This window comes from Mus caroli, chromosome 16, assembly GCF_900094665.2.
Source record: "Mus caroli chromosome 16, CAROLI_EIJ_v1.1, whole genome shotgun sequence".
NCBI lineage: Eukaryota > Metazoa > Chordata > Mammalia > Rodentia > Muridae > Mus > Mus caroli.
The window spans coordinates 54,114,945-54,139,282 of NC_034585.1; the positions used below are offsets into that span (position 1 = coordinate 54,114,945).

At 41.2% G+C, this 24,338-nt stretch overlaps 1 protein-coding gene across 1 annotated transcript in view; it reads right to left on the reverse strand.

Annotated features, from left to right (window-relative positions):
• Positions 1-11,138, reverse strand: part of Col8a1 (collagen type VIII alpha 1 chain) — a 125,242-nt gene extending 114,104 nt beyond the window's left edge. Inside the window, exon 1 of the mRNA XM_021185178.2 lies at positions 11,041-11,138. The gene's annotated coding sequence lies outside the window, so the exon portion shown is untranslated. The remainder of the gene's footprint in view (positions 1-11,040) is intronic.
• Between the last annotated feature and the right edge of the window lie 13,200 nt (positions 11,139-24,338).

Consider the following 24,338-nt stretch of genomic DNA (forward strand, 5'->3'; position numbering starts at 1 on the left):
TAGTGTATGGTGTTGTGTACTGTGGGGGTGGGGTGAGATAGGGATAAGAGGGGGGAGAGAGATAGAGAGAGAGAGAGAGAGAGAGAGAGAGAGAGAGAGAGAGAGAGAGAGAGAGAGAGAGAAACACAAGGGACAATTTATTTTGTTCTTAGTTTTCTCAGAAGACCATAGAAAACCATGGATCAGTTGTTGGTCATTTCCCAAAACCCAGAAAATTGAAGTATTCTAAATTTTATTCAGCATTATCAGTTTTTCTAGGATGCTCATTTTGGCTAAGAACTTTGTGATATAAGAAGCAGTTTCCATCCTTTCTTGAAGTATTCTGGTTATATCAAAGCTTGAAGGACTCAAACTAATTATAACTTCTTAATACAATTTATAAGGATAGAAAAATGTACATTTAGAGCCCTGTTGTTCCTGTTGGTGCTCATGTCATTACCCACTACCATGTTCTGTATTTCTTTTACATTTATTAAATTCTGTCATATGGCATGCACGGAGGGTGCAGAAATGAATAAAACATGAATCCTTCTGCTAGGAGGTAGATGAATAATTGGTGCTGGGCATTAAGTGACAATAAGCTATAATTCCTGGTTGTGCACACAGTAGTAAGGAGCATGGAGAGATGCCTAGGGCAACCTGAGTACACTGGCTGCAGGCATGTCAGGTCTGCCCAGAGAGGACATGTGATTGCATCTTGGAAGGGAAGTATAAATTAATCCAATTAACGAAGTGGGAGAATACTTCATTCACAGAATGGGGGTAAAATACAAAAGCAAATTCAGTTGGGAAAGATCTAAGACTTTGTCTCCTTTTGTTTCTCTTGTGGGCCATGAAGGAAGAGCTTGACATCACTCTACCTATATGCTGAGCAGCAGGTGATGCTGCCATTGACATTTGTCTAGATAACTCAAAGAGCATGGGGAATCATCTATGGAGTCTTGACTTTCACCACCAGGTGATAGATTACAGTAAAAATAACTCCAGGGAGAATGATCTGGGGTCACACTCAAGTTGCCTGAACACGTGAAAGCACTTGTGTTATAGTCTGTTTCTCATATAACATCATTAATTTCTATTGTTTTAGGAATGACATCTTAGACTGTCATTCTCCTTACCAGAATGGTGCCAAAGGAGCCTGAAGTCAATCATGTGGAAGGAACTGATGGAGAAAATTTAACTCTCCAAAATTACCCCAGGAAAAAATGATAGGTTTTTTTTTCCCCTCCTCTTTTTCTTTTCTAATTACAAAACCCTTACTTTCTTGGCTCTTGAATTACAGCATGTTTTTAGAGAAAAAGTACAAAAAAGAAAAAATAAATTAAAATGACACTCTTATACAAGAAACAGAGCCAGTCAGCAGTGTCTAGGAACAGAGCCACTGGAATCCTTTCCCTTTATGAGTCAGAGGAGCTGTCTCAGAGTGCTGGGGGTTTGTTTCTCCCTCTGAGGATAGGACATCATTAGAGGCAACAAGAGGAAGCAGGCTGGGGACAGGCTTTGCAGTGGGACCTACAATGCCATACAGACTGCTAGTTCCAAACTGTGTGGCACTTAAGAAATTCCTTGCCCCAACTGAGCAGATGTTCTGTTTTCTTCTTGGGTAAGCTAGAATATGAAGAGCAGAGAGATAGCTGGACCAGTGCAGCATCCTGCTTCTGTAGATAACGTAGACCATCTATCCTTATTTGCATCCCAAGAGAAGGCTTCTGTGTAGGCTTGGCTGTATAGAACTTGCTTTGTAGGCTAGACTAGCCTTGAACTCAGAGATCCATCAGCCTATGTCTCCCAGGTGTTGGGATTGAAGGCATATGTCACCACACCTGGCCACAGAGCATCTATTGTGCTAATTGTGATTCTAATTGTGAATAATGGGCCTATGCTCTTTCTTTTCTCTTGGATAACAATGAGTTACTTATCTGCTTGATCAGAGGGTGTTTAATTGCCATATCTGTGAATACTGGCCTCTTTATGCTAACTTTGTGTAGGACAAGAGAATTCCTAAAATTCTAAGAGAAACAGAGAAGTTTATGAAGTGGCAAGTCTGAATGTTTTACATAAACTCAATAGTTGATGATATAATAAGTTGTACTTATGTATTTTGAATTACTAAAATTAGTTCCCTGTTGATAGTATGAAAGCAAAGGATGAGAGCAAATCTGACTAGTGGACCCAGATGATTAATGATGATAATAAAGATAAGACAAAATTGTCATCTCAGAAATTGGTGAACTATTTTACAGAGTTAGGTAAAATACCTAAGTGCCTCAGTTATGAAGATCATCAGTCACCAATAAAGATGCCTCTGTAACAAGATATTGGGAAATGAAATTAAAGGGAGAAGCAAGAGACAATTTTAACAGATCTCTAGGACTTCAATTATGGTAGGAATAAAAGCAAGAGAGGGAACTGGAGAAGAAGGGAGAGATGGAGGAAGGCAAAGAAGGAGAGAGGCAGAGAGGCAGAGAGGGAACAAGAGCATGATTAGTTTTTCTGCTGTTGTGATTACTATGACATGGAGAACTGATGCCCAGGACAAGGCAAGGGTATCTCACCGTTTTGTTCCCCTTTCATCAGAAGCTTACCATCCTGGCATGGTTCCTTACTCATGGCTTGTAAAGCAATATCCACTCAGTGTATATTATACAACAACAAGCAATACTGCAAATACCCTATCATAGGAGATCTTAAAACTGTAAAATAGGAAGTGATTGCCAGTCACCATAATCTTCTGTAGAATACCAAACCAGGAGATGTTGTAAAGTAGAGGAGACTTAACATCACATAGCAACTACATGCCTCTTAATATCCCTGGCAGCAATCATTTAAAATGCATTTTAGAATATGTGGACAAAAGAACTACAGATTACATATAACATATTAGTCATTCATTTTTATTTTTGATTGTAATTGCCTTGGTGTAGATGTATATGTATGTGGTTATGTGTGGATACACATGCAACAGGCTGCATGTAGAGGTCAGAGGATAACTCATGGGAGTTCATTTTCTACTTCCATCATGTAGGTCTTGGGGACTAAACTCAGGTACTAAGGCTTGGTGCCAGCCTAATGACTCTCTGAGTCATCTCTCTGTCCAAACAGTTACTAATCCCCATCTTTCTTTAGTTAAAATATAATTTAATCACATTTTTTCATTGCAAGTAAGATCACTTACTAAATACATAGGCTTTTTTTTGAGGATCTTTAAACTATAATTTAATTATTCACCATTTTTCTTTCTATAATTACCCTTGACCTTGTCTGGTCTTTTGCTACAAGTGGGATTTTTCTCTGTGTTCTAAAAGCTGCAAGTCCTCTTGCACAATCTCAGAAGAATACACACCTATTTGAAAGTCGGTCCCATGTTGACTGGCTCTCTATTCATGCCACAAGCCCTTCCCGATGTCCTGTGTGTCTTCCAGTCTGCATTCTGAATAAATACCTTTGATAATTCATGGCTAGTACCATCATGCCTTACAATACATGGGAAGACCCCATGTACTTCCGATTAACAAGGGGATTGTTTGAGAAGTATTCTTTTGAAGATAAATAACCAAAGTGCATAGATGTTTAGTGGCCTTGCGCTGGGCCCCAGAGAGTCAAGATGGTATAGGGATTAAAATATTAAAGGTTGTCTTGAAAGGTGGAGTCTCAAGTCACACACATACCAGTTTCACAGCTTCATCTCTGGTGACATCACACAGAGACTCAGGGAGAGGATTATTCTGCTTTCCTACAAATGTCATCATAATTTACAAAGCAAGCAGCCTTTCTCTGATGTGCCAAGGATTTTTTTTTTTGTGGTCCTAATTGATCTCTACCTCCCAAAGAATTCTGAATTATGCAAGCGTCTCAAGTCTTAACAAGCCATCTCCCCACAGCTGTGCAATGAAAGTGTTCAACAAGACATTCACTTTAGTCTAGGCAAGACCCTGGCTGCTCCTCGGGGAGATCCAGAGGCAGGGGAGTGGTTTGGGGCATCTTAGTTTCTCCAACCTCTTGGCTGGCCTGATTTTGTCTTTTCTCTTTCAGCTTCCTTGCAGCAGGGGTGGGTCCAGTCATGGCACTCTTCTACCCTCTCTGCTTGTCTCTCATTGATCATCAGCTGCCAGAGTTTGTTTATTACTGAATTGAGCATTTAGATTTCGGCTTGGCTGGTGGTGGCCTTGGAAAGAACTTTCTCTAAGACTGTGTTGGTTTTCTTTCAAATAAACTTCTGCAAGCCTGGACATTTCTGGCATTGCTGAGAAGTGAGTGATTTATTCTTAGAGGCTTAAATTAGGTTTAAAAAAAAAAGAAAGAAAGAAAGAAAGAAAGAAAGAAAGAAAGAAAGAAAGAAAAGAAAAGAAAACTAACAATGCAAGGAGCACTCTAGCCACTGGTTACAATGATTCTTACCTCTGTATTTTATCGGAAAAATATCTTAAATTTAAATGTCCCCTCTGGCAACACATCTAACACCTCCTGTAGACAATGAGTGTGCTGGTTCCCGCTACTGGCGAGCAACTCCCCCACCTACTCGTTGGGCAGTGAGGGGTTGTAACAAACTGGGAACTGGAAGAGAGACTAGGCATGCCATTTTAAAGTAGGAGTTGAGGATCCAATATCTTATTTTGCTGAAGATTCCTTTTCTTCTCTCATTCTTCCAACCTCAACAATTTTGGCTACCTAAGTCACAAATTCTTAGCTCCACCTAGTGTCTCTCTTCTTGTACTTCTTGGGCTTATGTCAGCCTAAGCAAGCAAGCAAGCAAGCAAGCAAGCAAGCAAGCAAGCAAGCAAGCAAGGAAACAAACAAACCAAAACCAAAGCCAGTCATTTGGGTTGACATCATTAACACCAAGACTAAACTTTAAGATTGGGAAAAATAAGAAGTAAATATCTATATAAAAATATGCTAATGTGCAGCTATCACTTTGAATTATGAAGGAAATTTAGAATTATTATTAGAGGGTATAGACTAATGGGAGGCATGGAAGATTAAAGGGATGTGGGCTTGCAAATGTTCCAGCTGTCCCATCCGCATGTTCCTCTCCTCGCTTTTAAGCTTTGAAGTCATCTCAGTAAACTGAAGGTAGTGGAGACTTAACGCCTTTGTGGTTAGGGAGAAAAAGTTCTTATAAACCAGTCTTAGTTAGCTCAAGTATTCACTGACATAAATTTCCAGAAAAACAGCCATTTTATCAAGTTAATAGAAGAGATTGGAGAAGCTCTTCAACAAACTGGATACATGCTACTGCCTGGAGAAGCCAAAAGCTAACACCCACACCCAGGCCTATTCAGTTAGAGCACATAAAATGATTAATTGTAGTCTTTGAACATTAATGACCCAATGCCTAAACATGTGATATAAACACATAATGGAGTAAGCAAGAAAGCACTCTTCAAAAAAAAAAAAAAAAGGACTTTAAAAGAATGCTTTAACAATGTTTAAACTTAGACTGTGTAGATTTTTAACATACAATAAATCAGTTTCTGAAAATAATTACTGTTTCAAAGACAGGCAAACAGTTTCCAGACATGCTCAGAGTTAACTGAATAAAGATCTAGGATAGCATCTGTCCACTTCTTCAGTGTGAATTGTTTCTAGGAAATGATTCTCGAATGTTCTTTTCTACCTTCATAGTGTTGTTTGGTGGCGTGATTTTATGGGTTACTAATAACTGTATTATCTCAGCAAGGAAAATTTTGATGTCTTGACTCCCATTAATTTACTAATCTGGGTCAGAGTTAAGTATAAAGTGAGGTCAAGCCAGGCTCTCTTCCCAGTTGAAGTCAAAGGTAAACAAGAGTTTGAATGCCCATGAGGCTTGTAAATCTTCTCACCAGCATGACTAGCCCTCAAACGGTGCTATGCCTAAAGAACACTAGTATAGACAGTTCATCTCCTAGAGGGGCTGAACATCCAAAGCAGTTGTCCAGTACTCCAAATTGTTCTGGAGTTTTCCCCTCTTCTCATGCCAGAAGTGTGATCCCTTGGGACGGTGCCATTCCCTCACTAAGTCCTTGGTTCCTGGGTTTCTCACTTTTGTCTCCGTGCCCTTCAGGCAGGGTCCAGTCATGGTTTCTCTAATTCTCTGCCTTGCCTTGGAGAAGCACAAAATCAGCTGACAACTGATTGCCTTTAGGATGGACAGGGTTGCTTATTCTTCTTCTTCCATATAAATATTGTAACTGGATCTTAAACACGCTATAGAAATGCAGCTCTAGAGCTCAGGAAAACGTAGGAAAAATTAACGAGTTCTACAGCAAGAGGATGGCCGAGCCACCCATGAAGGTAAGTGAGTTCTCCATTTCGTAATGTAGGAGGGAATCCTAAACTTGATACATTTTGGATTCGAGTACCTATATATTACGAAGACTACTTCTAGGTCTTTTATAGGAGTTGGAAATAATGGATACTCTCTGCATAACGTTTTTTCTCTCTTCATTCACTCCTCTGTTCAACACAGATTTAGCAAACAGCTAAATATTTCAGATTCTGCCGTGGAGAATGGCATCAAAGGTCCCTGTGATGTTGATGATCAGTAAGCTCAGTCTTAACTGGGTTTATTTCATATCTCTTAGACACATTCTTCAGTAAAGACAACACTGTATCCCAAACTTCCACCCTTCTGAGAGCCCGACGTTAAGTTCCTACGGGATCCTCAACATAGTTAGGGACACCTATTCTCGTTGAGTGGGCAGAAGTATCAGTTACTAAAGATGAGGTCCTGGCTAGGGAGTTGGGCTATCTGCCCTCCATTTGGGTGACCTGGTGAATGATATCTACCTTTTTGACTTTTTTCCATCTCTAAAATGAACTATTAGTTAAAATTAGCTCCAAAGTCCCTTCCAAAAAATTATGTCTTGCATTGTCTAGGTTCTTACTAACCCTCCAGAAGTCTGAATTTACTAGATAAATAAATGTTCCCTGAAAACTTGCCTCAGATAGTTTACTGGAGGCAAGAAGAACTTCTTGATGACTTTATCCATGCACAAGGACTAAAGTTTAGAAAATGATAAAACTTTCTGATTTGATGGAGTCAGCATTCATAGTCTGTTTTTAAAAAGTACTGAAGAGACGCAGAGACTTGCAGCAATGAGAAAAACCACAAGAATGAAAGCTACTCCCAATTATTCATCTGTAGTGGTTGAGGGAATCCCTCTCACTCAAGAAACAATGCCAGCGGCACCCAGGGTCTGTGACTGCAGCTGCAGATCCAAAGAGGCTGCAAGGAGCAGAGACCAGATTTTTTGTTTTTCAGGAAGAACAATAGAAGTGAGTAAACAAATATTGAACATTGAAAGTCATGTAAAGTGTATCCTATCCCTACGCATGAGCACCATTAGTAGCTTCTATGATGCTCATGCCAACCCAGACATTAGTACTTGGACTTGTTCTTATCTTAGGCGGTAGCAGTGATTAGTTTTGTAGGGGGAGATGTTTTTGTTTTATTGACTTCATTTGGTCTGATGCAGTGTCAATGGCTTCCTGGATTGGAGTACACAGAGCTTCCAGATTGTAGACATTCCAGATTCCAGAGAGTCCTTTCAGCTCTTTAAGGAAAAGTCTGTACAGAGCCCCAGACAGCACATACTGAAGCCACACTGCTGGAGTCGCTGACCAGAGGTTTCTCTCTTGGTACTGAAATGTGGTTAACTCTCTTTCTCACCCTTTAGTCCTCCTCATCGCTCCAAAAATGGAAGGGAATCGGTAAAGCTTTGCTTTAGAACTGGGGGATATAAACGGCAGTCAACTGGAAAATCTTAAAACAATTGTTAAATTACATCCTTAGAATTTGGTAACAACTGGCAAGCAGGCTCTCATCCCCCTCCCCCCTTCCCCCCCACCAACTGAATGCCTTCTATAGTGAGAGGTCTTTTTGCACAATGCTGAGGGAAAGATTCTCTGAATTCCAAAAGCATTCACTGTCCCCTTAACTCTTCCGTTCCTCTACTTTTATGCAACAGTTACAGTTCACTTTGTAAGACCGTTCTCCAGCCTCAAGCTCTGTCTGTACTTTCCTTAAATCCATATGCATGGATTTGGAAGCACATAGTAAGGTAGGTTTCTCCACAGATACTTAGAGGAGCAGAGACTGGAAGTCTTAGTCTTCTTTAAGTTGCCATACCAAGGTAGTGACCAAAGAAGAGGCGTCATTGATAACCCCTAACTTGAAAACGCTTATACAACACTGTCCCCTTTAGGTTAGTTAGGATTCATTTTGTAGATACTACCAGTGGAATAGAAAAAATATGGTGTTTGGTGTGTATAACACGGCTTTAAAGACTAGAACTGGCAAGTGCCTGTGAGTTTGAAGTGGGCACAGCTGAAACCATTTTGGGTGTCAGAACTATGCTGCTGTCTTCCGTAAGTGAAGGAAGATGCAATGAGTAAGGCAGTAGAGACGACTCTTACATTAGCAGTGACAGTGCTCTTATTGACTAGAAAGGAAAATTCAAACAGAAACTCTAGAGCAGGTACTTTTTCTCTTCTTCATCCCCCATGGCTCTATGTAAGCACTGATAGCAAGGGGTCATGTTTGATAACAGATCTAGATTGTTCTATTCTCTTAATGGATGTCTACGTGTCTTCTCACCTTTCCACTCAATTCTGGTTGATTTCATTTTCTTTAAAGATGTCTTTTATCCTTTTCTTTTGAAATAAAAATATACATATACTTTCCTACTGTGTAGATATTTTACTAATTCAAAAACAGAAATAGAAATCTAAAATGTGTTTTTTTTTAATAAGTATAGCAGGTCCTCAAAATCTGTAGGGCATCCTTTGGGTGTCTCTGGTCAAGGAGACGCCCACTCTTGTTTTCTTTTAGGGAGATAGCAGCAGCCTGCTGCAATAGCATGCGCTGGACATGGCCACACACAGGAAGAGGAGACTCGGGCTATCCTTTGACATTCTGTGCAGAAGGGGTGATGTTAGGACAACTAAATGACACCTTAACTTTTTCTAAACTCATAAGAAGGAACGTACCATTGTGCCTGGTACATACCTTATGGAAAATCTCCTTTGACTGGTAATGCCCCCTGGGAAGGTTAGATCATGAGTAGTCTGAGATGATCTCACCCACTTAGTTAAGGGGGTTGAACCTCATGACACACATACTGTTAAACTGTTCATAGCTGCTCCATTCAGACAGTCAGGGAGCGCAGAAGCAAACCTTCAGAGAACAATCATAAGTCTCAAATTTAGCTTGAACAGAGTTCTATAATGTAAGCTTTTGGCCCTTAGGGCTGATAACTTTGACAGAGGAGGGTTTTGGAGGAAATTAGAGTCTTTTCTCACTGATGGGGCTGTGCAGGACTCAAGTATTACCTTAAAGGAGGAATTAACTTGAAGGAACCCAACATTTGGGTTGGCCTTGTTTCAGACCTGCACCTTCCATGGCTCATGACTCTGGTTAGCTATAGAGCAAGCAGACTGCACTGTGGATGGAGATAAGGGGATTTGAAGATGCACAGGTCACATATTATATTGGCCAATAGTAATTTTATATCATTTTCTGAAAGGAAACCACATTCCCTGCAGTATTTTTCCACTGGGGGGAAAACTGCAACATGGGGGGAATGCTTCATAAGTAACTTGAATAATTCTATGCTAGCCCTTTCATGCTCAACAGTGTTTAATATTTTTACATTCCTTTTGATATATAAAAGATAAAGAGAATTTGGAAAAGCCCAAGCCACGTGTCTAAGTGTGTGGTTTATTTCAGTTTTAGACCTACAGTGAAATTTCCCATTTGAAACAGCACACAACCAACAGGCATGAAGATGTGAACGGCTCTCTCCCCTTTAAGAACCTTAAGGACTAAAGCGCTGCTTTGGTTTCTTGACTGGCAGCCTGGGCTTGTCTCCTCCAAGAGCAGCTTCTGCAGTTGCCCAGATGGAACATTTGAAGAGGGCTTTTCTCCCACATGAGAACCTTTCATCCCACAAAACCCACAGAATATGGTAGCAAACTTGATGGCACAAGAGTCTGACTTTTATTTTTTTTTTCCAAAGTAGCTGTCAGGTTTGTTTCTCCTCTCACAGGTGCACAGCACTCTGGAGAAGAAGAACAGATCAATCCCCAACCCACCTGCCACAACCACTTCCCCAAACCACCCCTACACACATCCAAGGTCTCTTCCCCACTGGAGAGCTCTGGGGGAGAGTCAGTCAATAACCAGGCACTTGTCTGAGGAGGGCAGAGGGGACGGTGAGAATGGAAACCTTCCATCTGAAGTCTTTCTGGCTGATCTCTCGATACATCAGTCAGCTGTACACAGAAGAATTGTGTAATCTGCCCCGCATGCTTTCTGAGAAACATACTGAAACACTTCATGTTTGAGGTGTGTATAGGCATCACAGAGTTATACACTTTCTCAGTTTCCACACAAGTCTCCTTTTAGGCTGTACTGGAAAGGTAGCCCAGCAGTGGCTCATCCTGCCCCAGCTTGTAAACTGGGATTTGTACTTTCCTATCTTCCAGTCACCTGATTACTGTCCCCGGGCAAAGGGCACTCGCTCACATCATTTTTTCCAAGCAGTTAAACCTGGAAAGATACTTCTTAAAGGACTCACAGAAGTTGTCTTGGGGGTTTGGAAAACATCACAAAATCAGCAGCCGACCTTTTGACTGTGCTATTTTTAGAGAAGTAATTGTGCTCCTTTAAAGTGCATTTTTTGACACTGGGACAGATTCCCCTGCCCTTACTGATGTGTGAACTATTTACAATTAAAAAACACAAGCATAATACCGCAAACAGATACATTTAACCTCAGAAGCAGTCAGACAGACGGGGCGCGCGGGGAGGGGGGCAGTGTGACTTAAAAAGAGAAAAGATTTTTGTAATAGAAATGCTGTTGTTTCTGCCAAAAAGGAATTTTTATTTTACTGTTCAAACAGAAGTTTGTTTTCAAACCAGTTGCTAGTTAAGAAGCTCACTGTTCATCACAGCATCCTTATGAATCAACTCTAAGTAAAAAGCGTTGACCAGCAGGGACTCACTCCGGGCAGCAACCCCCTGCAGGTCAGCAGCCCTGACAAGGGTTATCTTACCTTGAGCACGTAAGATCTGGGAGACAGGGACTCGGGCTCCCACGGAGAGGACCGTGGAAGGGCTCTGATCCTCTGTGCTCTGCGGGTAACTTGCACTTGGCTTTTATGGACAGGTGGGCGGAGCTGTTCCTCACAGTAGGTGGGCAGGGATTGAGCGGGGGCGGCGGGCGGGCTGCCCCCGTGGAGCTGGACACTTGTCTGGGGAGGGGCAGAAAGGGTAGAGCCCGAGTTTTCAGGAGTGGGGAGAGCCAGGGACTTTGGAGGGCGGCGGAGTAAATAGACAGGAGTGGAGAAGAATGAGGGAGAGTAGAGAAAGGCAGAGAGACCACAGAAGGGAAAGGTTGGGGAAGAAATGAATGGGGTTTGGGGACGGGAAGCTAAAGTAAAGGTAGGGGAAGAGAGAGAGAGATGGGGATTTGATTCTGGAAGATGAAATGGGTACTGGATTATTTTTCGGTTTTGTATGACATTTTTGGCAGCAAGAGGAATCTGGGCGACTGTCAATAATAAAGGTGTTTTCCCTGTGATCGTAAAGCCAAGAAACCGCCCAAGAGAACTGAAGGGTTTGGAAGCGAGGTAGAGGCGAGGAAGATGGGCTTCTGGAAAACAGTGGAGGACAAGCCCGGTGAGCCCAGACAGTGGTGGGAGGGGATCGTCCCCGGGAGCCCCAGGCGCCCTGCCTCTGGGAGCTGGCTGCTGCAGCCTGGCCCACCCCGCCTCACTCCTGCCAGCCTCCTTCCACAGACAGTTCTAAGCAACATCCAGGCAGCTCCAGAGGCTGGAGCAGCTGCGAGGTCCATCTGCGGAGACAGCTCCTCACCAGCTCGTCCCTTCAGCATCAACATCTGCTTATGTAACACAGGATGCTAGGGCTTGCTGTCCTCTGGTTATTTTCGGTATTTAAAAAAAAAAAAATCTCTCCTACCTAGCAACTGAAAAATGTTCAGTGTCATAGCTCTCTCCACTTGTCGCAGGCATAGAGAGGATTTAACTAACAAGTGCGATGGGTCATGCTGAAGTTATTAAAAAATGTATTCAGAGAAAGAAAAACAAGGTCCTTTCGCTGCTGAGCAGTGACTCACTTCCCAGCCCAAGCTACAGTTTTGCTACCAAAGAAATCAAAGCATTTGAAAAGAGGACTTGAGACTCAGAGGTGGGAAATGGGAGTCGGATAGATGCCTTGGAGAAGAGGGAATGACCTTGCTCACCGAGTACACACACACACACACACACACACACACACACACACACACACAGGATCTTAAGCCATGCTGTGCTGTTTTCTGTCTTGTTTTCTAGCTAGCTCAAGCTGGCAACAGGCTAAGCTAGGGAGTTTAAAAACTCCTGCACTCCTCAGTGTGCCTGGAGAGTGTGCATTGTTCTGAGAGGCTTGAAAACTGTTCAGTAGTATCCCTCAGCCTCTCCTCCACAGGATGCCAGAGGACCACTAGCCCAGCTGTCTCCTTCTGCTAGGTGTGGGGGAAAATGGCCTTGGACTTAGCCATAGGATACTGAGGGGCAAAAACGCCTCTCCACTAAGAAAGAGCCACTGGCCTAGTAAAGGTCCACAGTATAAGAAAGAATTTTCAAAGAATCTATTAAGAAAATAGTAGTGCGTGCCACTGGGATAATAATAATACCTGCCACCACATGTGCTAAGTTTACACTGGACTTGGTTTTTTACAAACTCACTCCCATCTGTCTGCCAGGAGAGCCCAGAACCTCAACTGATGGTTCCTTTGTAAGGATTCCAAGCTTAGCTGGAATGGATAGGCTTGGAAGTCAACATGCAAAAACTGATGCCATTCAGAGAGGGAGGATGGTGAAGAGTCATTACACGAAATGGAAACATTTTAACTTTCATCAAGATACAAATTTGACATCGTATGTGTGTGCGTGTATATACATATATATGTGTGTGGGTATATATCTCTATCATCTATCTATCTATCTATCTATCTATCTATCTATCTATCTATCTATCTGTGTGTGTGTGTGTGTGTGTGTGTGTGTGTGTGTTTCCCTGGACCTCCTAATCAGCTTTATTCAGGAAAGTCACCAGCTCTAACAAGCCATACCTATTGGTTTACTAGCCAGGAAAATATAAATGTTCAATAAATGTCACCTGGCCCAATGGAATACATTGTTCTGATAAGTGTGAACATATGGACGATGAGTAGCAGTTGTTCATTTAATGGATGATTGGAGAACGAAGAAGGCTAAAACTTTCATGTGAACGCTTTTGTCCATTTACTAGTTAGTTGCTGCCTCTCTTTTTCTTTTCTGACTCAGTTTTCCTTCCTAAATAGTGTATCTTTTAGGGATGTGTCCAGATCCATTAAGTGAAGTCTACGACATGAATAATAACCTTCGTTACCAGAACTGAGAATTAAGACTACATTATTTGTTTTGGGGCTGAACCATGAAACCAAATATGATTTTATAGGCATAGTATTACTTCTTACGAGTCTTTAATTTAGTAAGGAAATGTATTCTGAGCAAACAAAAGAGGGGCTAGAGGAGGGTCTGGGTGATAAAAAATGTATTAGCAATTATTCCCATAGGATTATGGAAAATAATCCTTTAATGCGTCTCACACATTCCAGTTCCATCACATAGTTGTGAAAAATAAGGGGCGGGGCTTGGGGGGAACAAGACAAGAAAAGCACATTTGAAGAGAAGGCAGCCTCCAGCAGCAGGATGGAGTTTTCTTTTCCCATTTTCATCCTTTACCCCATTATTCTGAACCTGAATACCCAGCCAACATAGCAAAGGCACTCCTTTCATGTTGTCTAGATGGTGCCAACGATTAGTTCATTTCTCCAGTTCATACTTGCCCGAGTCTGATTCAGTAGCAGATCTGGACAACACGTTGCGAATCCAGGAATGGATCTCTATGCTGATTCTCAGGGAGCTGTTCCTAGAATCTCTCCAAAGGGGAGAGAAGTGGGCTCCCCGGTGAAAGGCAAGGATCAAATGACAACATGCTATGCCCTAAATTTGCTATCATGTGGATATACTAAGAGCTACACATGATGGCATATTTCCAAGTCCTTGGTGAATGTAAACCTTTTCTTATGTGCTGTGTGTGAGGTTAATTTATGCTCAATCAAACATATATATTGATTGACACACAAAGATATCTTACAGACACTATTGCATATGCCAGCAAGATTTTGCTGAAGGGACCCTGATATAGCTGTGTCCTATGAGGCTATACCAGTGCCTGGCAAATACAGAAGTGGATGCTCACAGTCATCTATAAGATGGAACACAGGGCCCCCAATGGAGAAGCTAGAGAATCCACCCAAGGAGCTGAAGGGATCTGCAACCCTATAGGTGGAACAACAATATGAACTAAGCAGTACCCCCAGAGCTCAAGTCTCTAGCTGCATATGTATCAGAAGATGGCCTAGTCGGCCATCATTTGGAAGAGAGGCCCCTTGGTATTGCAAACTTTATATGCCCCAGTACAAGGGAATGCCAGGGCCAAGAAGAGGGAGTGGGTAGGCAGGGGAGCAGGGCGGGGGGTGGGGGAGGGTATAGGGAACTTTCAGGATAGCATTTGAAATGTAAATAAAGAAAATATCTAATAAAAAATAAAGAAACAGCTAAGAAAAAAATAGACAAGGCAGTCTAGGGTATTTAAAACAAAGGGAAATGAGTGTATTGATTTGTTTTCACAGAAGGGTGAAAGCATGAATTCCTGACAGTTGAGTAGTAGAGAGTCCAAGGAAGACGCAGCTTTGAGCTGAGCCATACCAAGTAGCATTTGGATAGCTCAGGATCAAATGGTAGTCCTTTCTGGACAAGAGTAGAGCATTAATGTCTAGAAAAGGTATAGGGATATTCAGAACATGGACTAGCTGTCAGGACTTTAGCTACAATGAAGTGAAGCCGTGCCAAGGGGGTGATGAGATTAGTATGTGGAAGATCTTAAAAGTCTCATCATTTGTTTAACTATTTTCTAGACCATAATCACTAACAACATAAGCATTACCAAGGTTTCATTTTTCTTTAACTATAGGTTCTTTTATTGTAACTTTTCAGAGGTTTACCAATGAATTCTTTTCTATGCTTTTGAGACACCGTACACAGAGAGAAAAACTAAGTACCTGTGTTTTGCATATATGGAAGTCTGAGCAAGGTGGCATAAACAGTGGTTGCTTTAGCTCTACTTACTTATTGTGTCCTGTGTAGTTGCAAGAAGATGATGGGAAGGTGTGACTTCTCTAGGGCATAAGCAGAATGCCAGGTGGGGCTAATGTAAGGGTCTGTTCCGTGTGTCCGAGGGGCCCAACATCTTTGTCTGTTGTAGGTGTGAGTGACCCTCCAACATACGTGCTATCCTTTAGTTTTCAAGGGTCTCTGGTTGGAACACAATGGAATCTAATTGGAAAAGCTGCATATTCACATCTATGTTCTCACATAGCTGACTCTCGGTTATGGGTATCTGTTTCCCCTAGGGGGATTTCAAGGTCCAGTGAGTCTTCTTGTCTGTCACTCACAGGTGCTTAAAAATGCGCATGAGACTGATTTTCGGTATAAGCAAGAACCACAGAGAGGTATTTCTACTTGAAGCAAATAGGGCGATTTCAAGTATGGTAGGTAAAAATTCACTTTCTATCATGTGACCCATCAGGTTTTTGTTGCTGTTGTTTTTCTGAGAGACAGGTTTTTTTCTGTATAGCCCTGGCTGTCCTGGAATTCACTCTGTAGACCAGGCTGGCCTCAAACTCAGAAATATGCCTGCCTCTGCCTCTCAAGTGCTGGGATTCAAGGTGTGCGTCACCACAGCCTGGTTCTGACCCATGAGGGTTTTTTTTTCCCTCCAATTTTTTTATTAGGAATTTACTTCATTTACATTTCAAATGCTATGCCGAAAGTCCCCCATACCCCCACTCCCCACTCCCCTACCCACCCACTCCCACTTCTTGGCCCTGGTATTTCCCCTGTTCTGGGGCATATAAAGTTTGCAAGATCAAGGGGCCTCTGTTCCCAATGATGGCCGACTAGGCCATCTTCTGCTAAAAATGCAGCTAGAGACAAGAGCTCTTGGGGTACTGGTTAGTTCATATTGTTGTTCCACCTATAGGGTTGCAGAACCCTTCAGCTCCTTGGGTACTTTCACTAGCTCCTCCATTGGGGGCTCTGTGTTCCATCCAATAGCTGACTGTGAGCAGATGGTGTTAAGCATCAACAAATGTTCTTAAACTCTCAATGTTCCTAGGTATTTAGGATAGGGTTTTATTTACAAAGATTGAAAATGCTTTTACTGCACTGAAGGAAAAGCTCACTTACCATTTATTCCTAAAGGCTGTTGGATTTTATGACTCACTAGTCTCTCGTTGGCTCAGAGAGCAGAGCTGACTGACATGGTAGATCCCACAGATGACCTCCTCAGACTCCCACTGGCTTTGTAAACAGCATTTGGTAACAAGATAGAAGATCTGAGGTTCATACCCAGCACGGGTACTAACCACCTGAGAGAACTTGGAGACAGATTTTATCATGTTTGAAATCAGTGTGCCTTAGAATAAAACAAAGCCGTTTATCCAGGCACTTGTTATAGTTTCCTTCATCATGTACTTACCAGCTCCGTGCATCTGGTCTGTGGATACCCTGCACACTTAGCATGCCCCTGATGTCAAGCAACAGTCAGTAATACACAGGCTTGATTTTAGTCATTGGAGTAGGTTTTATAATCCATCATCCCAAGGTTTGCTACAAGGGGATACGGCTGAGTGATAAACCTCATCTGTATTCTAGGTTCAGATTCCTAAAAGGTGATGTTATACTATCATCACATGACCAGGAACGTTGCTTTTCTGAGTTTCACAGCTTGGCAGACGTCTCCCAGACATAGCCATTAGCCTTTTAACTCTTTTCCTTGGAATCACATGGCACTTCTCTTTCGGTTGAGAGAAATTTAACTGTATCGTACGGATGCCTGTGCTCTGAAGTCTTCCCACTGTGCCAGATGTGCTTGGCAGCCAAGTAAATGTGCCTGATGCCTTAAGAAACTCTTCTGTCCTCACCGTGAGCACCTCCTTCCCTTCAGTGCTGTGCTCTTATTAATCCAATTAAGAAAGCTGTATTGCTCCCTCTTTTGTGATGATTAGAGTGAAAACCAAGGCCCTGCACATGTTAGGTTAACTCTCCACCACTGAGCTACATCCTCAGCCTTGATAACCATTTTCACTTTGGATAAAACTACAGCATTTCTGAGATTCTCAAACTACTAGACTTTTATTAAGGATTTTGAACCTTTTTCTAGACCTGATCTTCCCATAACAAGTTTCATCTGAAGTACTTCTAACCTTTTCTTACTCTGTAATAAATTTCTGTGTGGGGATTCTTTGTGGGGCAGTGCATTGGGGGATAGCAATGTGGCTCAGTGAAGTTGCTTCTGCTGTTCATCAAAATTGGACTGGTCAGTATCTTTGAGGCAGAAAAGAAACACTGTTTTGATATGCACTCTCTTGAAACCTACTTAAAATATGTGAATTATTTTAAATGTAGTCTCCTAGTGTTTGTTTTCATCTTTTTTGGGGTGGGGGGTGGTCGAGCCAGGGTTTCTCTGTGTAGCCCTGGCTGTCCTGGAACTCACTTTGTAGAACAGGCTGGCCTCGAATTCAGAAATCCACCTGCCTCTGCCTCCCAAGTGCTGGGATTAAAGGCGTGAGTCACCACGGCCCGGTGTTTGTTTTGTTTTGTTTTTGGAAAACATTTTGCAGTCCGCGTCCCTGATTTCGTTTTTGTACACACACGAATTCGTATGGAATGGGCTCCAGCAGCTCAGGCTCTTTTCCGTTAGTCTTCACAAAGTGGGCTTCTCTGGGTGGCGCAGGCTGGTGCTTCAGCTGCACCCAGGTGCCCTTCTCTCTGGCTTCCTTTTTCTTCTGATCGTTCTTTACCCGCTTCAGGAAGCTGTCTCTGCTCTTCGAGTGCTTGGTGTGCTCAATCCGCACATTGATCCTCTTGGCCAGAATCTTGCCCTTAGCTTGCCTGTTTACAATGATTGCCCCCACGGCACGCTGGGTGACATTGTAGACTCTTCCAGTTTTGCTGTGGTAACACTTTTGGAGCATTCCTTTTTAACAGTGCCCCTTCCCTTGATGTCCACAATATCACCTTTCTTGTAGATTCACATGTATGTGGCCAAAGGAACAACTCCTTATTTCCTAAACGGCCTCTCTTCTTTCCCTTTGTGTTGGTCATTTTGGTGAGTTAATGGACAAAGGCTGATGAGGAAGAGGATGGGGGCTGTGCCCTCTTACAAGGCCCTTTCTAGACTTTCCTTGATGAATGTTTTTAGTCTCTCTCTCTCTCTCTCTCTCATTAATTAATTAATTAATTCAAGAGTTGTGGGGAAACGGTAGATTCCATGAAACGCTAGTTTGGGTCCTGTTAGATTTTCCCAAAGGAGGTGGGGTAATTTTCTTTTGTCTTCATCCGTTTGTTTATCCTCTGCATTGGAATTTCCATAGTTTATTAAGTTTTAAATTTAATTGCCCTCTTATTTTTGTACCCTTTCAGAATTTTACTTTTATTTGTCCACCTGTGCTAGACTTGTTATCATAGTTTCAGGTGGGTGCTGGGATATCGTTTAGTCGGTAAGAAGACTGTTCAGATGAGACAAGCCCACCCTCGATCCCTATTTTCTCTGTGACAGGATCCGGGCTGTTCTTACTCGTGGGGCACTTCTAATTATATCTTTGCATAAATAAGTACTCATTTTATCTTAATTTGTGATACCCTCCTTTTCTTCTATCTTGAAGGTAATGAAGTTCCTAACTTTAGAGGTAGCAGAGACTATGAACTTGAAATCACGAAACGATGTAAATTAAAACACTAGCACAACCTGCACTCTAATACATATTTGGTGATTTCTTTCCATTTCAGCCTTTGCAGGTTACACATTTTAAAGATTCCAGAATGCATTTTTCTCTATTCTTTTTCATGGCAAACAAAATATAGGCTTATGTCTAAAAATAGTCAATAGTGAGTATTTTAGACAACTTTTTTAGTTCAGAAATATGGGTATTTTTAAGGGGTTCTGGGAATTAAAAGTAGAGGTCATAATTTTAAGGGTAATACCACTATGAATGGGTGTACTCATAAATTAAAACTTAGGACTGATGAGGAAATGAACCTAGCCTATTACAATAAGCACTTCCTTGAGATGAACATCACATTTCCTATTCCCTCTGGACAATAATGATGCTCTGTGGGACTCCACTCCTGGGACATTAAATGGTGTTATGCAGAAAAGTATTTTCTATCCATTTGTGTCTCAGAAATTGTGTATCATTAAAATTAAGCATATTCTTTTTTTTTTTTTTTTTTTTTTTTTTTTTTTTTAGACATGGTTTCCCTGGGTTGCCCTGGGTGTCTGTAGAACAGTCTGGCCTCAAATGCAGAGATCTACCTGCCTCTGCCTTCTGAGTTCTGGGATTTAAGGTTTGCCCGAACCACCACCTGACTTTTCAGATTTCTTTTAAAACATTTCTTTTATCTTTTGAGAATTTCATATATGAGTGCTGTATTTACATAATTTCCCCCTTCCCTCCTCCTCCCAACTTCACCCTCTCCCAATTTCCCCCTTCAAATTCGTGAATGCTTTTTTCTTTAACTATTATAGATATATATATATGTATGTATGTATATGTAATTACAACCTGGTGAGTCCATTTAGCTTTGCTCTCCTGTGTGTATGTTTCTGTCTAGGACTGACAGATTGGCACTAGATGGTCCATTATGGGGCTTGTCCATGGAGAAGACAGATTATTCCTCTTGTTGAGGCCATTATACACCTGTGGCTCTTCATTTAGCAGTTGGAGCCTTGTGAGACTTCCCCCATCCCCTTAGGATTGCTAACTGGTGTCATTGACTGGTCTCACTTAGGTGACCATATTGTTAGAATCTTATAGGGCCATGTCATCTATAGAAGTCACAATCTTGAAGCAGACATCCTGGTCTTCTGGATCATACAATTTTTCAACCTCTTCTTTCACAATGTTCCCTGAGCCTTAGGTACAGGAGTGATGGTATAGATGTATCAGTCATGGCTCTGTATCAGTACAGCTTGGCCACACTTTGACTGAACAATGTGTCTTCTCAGATTCAGAAATGATGATTCTATATTTGTTTTCTCCATCTAACATTATTGACTATAAAAAAATAATCCCAATACTCTGCCAACTTGACAAGGGATGTCTCGCAGAGGAGGTGCACTTAAGACCCTAAGCTGGGAAATCCTGTGAGAAGAGAAAAACAAACAAACACAAAACAAACTGCCCTAGTAGGGAGACCACAAATATGAACATTACTCTTCCATAAGTACGGATAACACTTAGGGCTTTTCAAAGCATTTTCATGCTCTTCACCTCCTTGCTTCCCATTAGCTATGTGCAGTGTAGTTTCAGTATCATTTCCCAACTTGCTAGGTGAAGAAAGAGACTCATTATCTAATAGTTGCTGCTTTAATATTAGAGAAAACTGGGCTCTGTGGGAGAACAAATAGAGCTGTGGCTGGACACCCTTTGTAATCATGGAATCGAGCTTTTCTCCCTTTCTTATTCTGTAAACTGTTCCTCCAGTGTTCCCAGAGGAACCATTTCTAATGTGCAGTGTGATGGCTTCATGATTTTAGATACCTTAGTCCCGCACAGAAGGAGATATGCTTTAGCTGGTTTGACTTGGTGTCACTATGCTGAGACTTTTGCCTAAACCAAATAAATCAACTTAATGTTGGTTCATAATGGAATTTGGTCAAAAGGAGTCCTTCCTGAAATCCAACCAAAGCATCCTACCCACAGTTCAATATTATATACAGACTTGTCATAGAAACTCATTGGGGACCATTTGGAAAATTCTCTTTACTCCTATATCTTACACGGAAAGGGAGTGGCTAGCACCAGAGGGAGTCAAATTCCTGATGTCACTGAATGGCACAGTTTGATGCAGTCATTAAGTTCAACGTAAAATTATAGAATTAGTCTAAAATTATAAGCATTACACAGTTGAAATGCACTGAAGTAGCTCTTCTCACACCAAAAATAGTTATTCCACTGGAGTGTGACGTTCAAGTGCCAAAGTCAGACCGAGACTCTGATGTTATCCAGACATTTTTCTGAACCCTGACTGGAGAATTAGGGTCAGTTTGCTGGGGACACTTACTTAATGAGCAATAAAAAGTAGTAGAGAAAGGATTTTTGGGATATTGAATTATTCATGACTCAAAGAGCATAGCTAGACGAATCAGTCGGAAACTTGATTTGTTAGGGCAAGTTAAGAGTCAATGTGTGTTTCTTTCTCTTTCCACCACATACAGTAGAAGCCCTTTAAATCTTGGCAAAGAAGGGAGAAACCCAATAGAATTTCAAATTTAAGTTTCACCTTGCATTTGGATGGACATTTGTGCAGTAAAGAAGCTTATCTGGCTGGGAGGGAAAACCAACATAAGTTTTTAAGTTTAGCCAGAGATAGTCTGTATTAGTTGAAATATCAACTCAACATCAAGATTCAGAAGACCCTATAATTCTAGTGGCAGGCTAAATTGATTCATTTTGGTTCCCAGTTTATCATAGTTTGTCAAGTCCCTAGAGCAAGATTCCTGAGACTAGGGTTTAAGACTCATGTCATTCCCATCGGCTCTCACCATGAATTAGCAGGGCTTGCTGCTCTGGTTCATATTTATGATGCAGGATTATTTTTAGCAAATATAACTGGTGGCAGTTTTCCCATTATTTACATGTCAGTTTATAGTATATGGTAATGGAGAATGAATGGTTTGATTTCCCAGAGATGAGTATATTAATGTCTGGGTTATCATGAAACTGACTCTGTGTGCTTCATTTGTCACCAACTCATTAAAGCCAGTTTCCAAAAAGGAATTGCCAAACTTCTTGGCACGCACATCTATGATCCATATATGGGAATCATTAGACTATGTAAATGCTGCCTTTCTGTATTCATCTGTGCTTCGTATTCACTGGATAGAGTTACTCAGTAGTATAAATAAACCGTGAAGTCTTAGTCTAAAAAGATCTTTGGACTGGGGAATAGTATAAGTTTTATTTTGAGTGTGTTTGTCGCTTCCATATGAGTTTTTGTTTATGTTTTGGACCACAGCCATTGCCACCATTGTGCAAAAGCCAGAAGAAAATTTCACCGGGTGTTTCTTGTAGAGGTTGTGAATTACTATATTTCTTCAGTTTTAACTGGAGCACAATGAGTTGGCAAACTCAGATGCAGCACAGACCTAAAGCTTTCTCTTTCAAAGAGGTTGTTTCACAAGCAGAGTATGGCCTTACCTATTTATATTTCTTAATAGACAAAAGCCATGTTCATATGGTTACACCCTCCTATGACAACGTGTATCAATCATTTTTCTTTTTTGGTTCTTGGGAAATACCTGGCCAATAGTTGCTCTCAAAGCAAAGGATTGAGACAATTTCTTGTATCATAAATAAAATCCTTACAATTTCCTTTTTTAAGATTTATTATTTATTTATTTATTTATTTATTTATTTATTTATTTATTATATGTAAGTACACTGTAGCTGTCTTCAGACACACCAGAAGAGGGCATCAGATCTCATTANGGGTGGTTGTGAGCCACCATGTGGTTGCTGGGATTTGAACTTCGGACCTTCGGAAGAGCAGTCAGGTGCTCTTACCCACTGAGCCATCTCACAAGCCCATCCTTACATTTTCTAGCATGTATCTATTTGCCAATACATTCTCCCTTTTACCATATACAAGACACTCTGAAAAGCAAGGGTATTTTCGGATTATCAGGATGAGAGCAACTATACACAAATATAGCTTTCTGTATTTCAGAATATATTAGAATGAAGATATTCTTCTATTTACTACCATACTTACTTATCTATAGCTTGACCATCTTTTTTTATACTAAGCTATGGCGATAAGAAGGGTAATGGTCCTTATCATTGAAGACATGCTACTTTATCTAGCATGAAAAGGGTTGAATTATGAATTAGACTGGGGACGTTCATCCTAGGCTAACTAGATGGGCATGAAGTAGATGTGGAGCAGATTTCCCTGCTACAGTTAGAGGAAGAGATTTCAGAAGAGAGCAAGGGACAACGAGATGCTGTTCCACTTGCTTTGTTGAAAGGGCTTCTTCAGCTGAGTAATGAGGGTAGGCTTTAGAAACTGGAAAAGACAAGGGAACAGATTATTCCTTAGAGACTCTACAAGGCTGTCAGCCTGATGATGCCTTAATTTTAGCCAGAGAGATGCATATCCAATACAGCTTTAAAGATCTTTAAGATAATAAATTTATGATGTTTTGATCCACTGATGTTGTGGATACTTGATATAACAGCAATGGAAAACTAACAATTTCCCACACAGGCATGGTTTTTGGTGCTTTTGCAATTGGCTACAACACCTCCCACCTTATATCTTCTCTATTGTGACCTCCATTGTTAGTCTTATCTCTTAGACTTCAGATGAAGGTGGCATTCATGCCTTGATGTCAGAGACGGAATAAAACACCCCTGGTTTTAGTTTCTTTCTTTTTTGCCACAGTTTTTTTCACAACCCGTTTTTCCCATTTGTGGTTTCCTTTTCCTATTACATATCATCAAGATTATTCTGCATTCCAAGGATTATTAGTTACTGGCTGGCCAAAACCTGTCTATCTGACACTATTATTCAGTTTTCTGTGGTTAAGCATGTTCTAGTGAAAAAAATAATCATTAACTTGGACATTACAGAACTAATTCATGTACACTCATATTAAGGAAGAATAGATTATTCTGTAGAAACACAACCAGCTTCAAAATGTGAGAAACTTATGAAATACCCAGGTCAATTGGTTGAAGGTTTGGTACCCTAGTTCCTCATATGACTTGTGGAGCAGTTATCATCTTCAAAGTCACTGTTCACATACACAACTCTAAAACAGCCATGCACATGAAATCGGCAATAACTTAGCTTAGAAGTAACATGGTCTTAGGGTTCTCAACATGATGTCAAAACTAGTCTTAAAGTCCCATCTAAGGAATATACTGGTTAACTTTTTGTCAACTGGATATAAGTTAGAATCATCTCAAAAATGGGAATGCCAATAGAGGAATTGGTTTCATCAGATTGGCCTGTAAGCAAGTCTGCAGGAGCATTTTCTTGATTAATGATTGATGTTGGACAGCCCAGCTCATTGTGGGCAGTTCCCCCCCCCCAGAATTGTATAAGAAAGCAGGTTGAATCTGGGCAGTGATAGTGCACGCCTTTAATCCCAGCACTTGGGAGGCAGAGGCAGG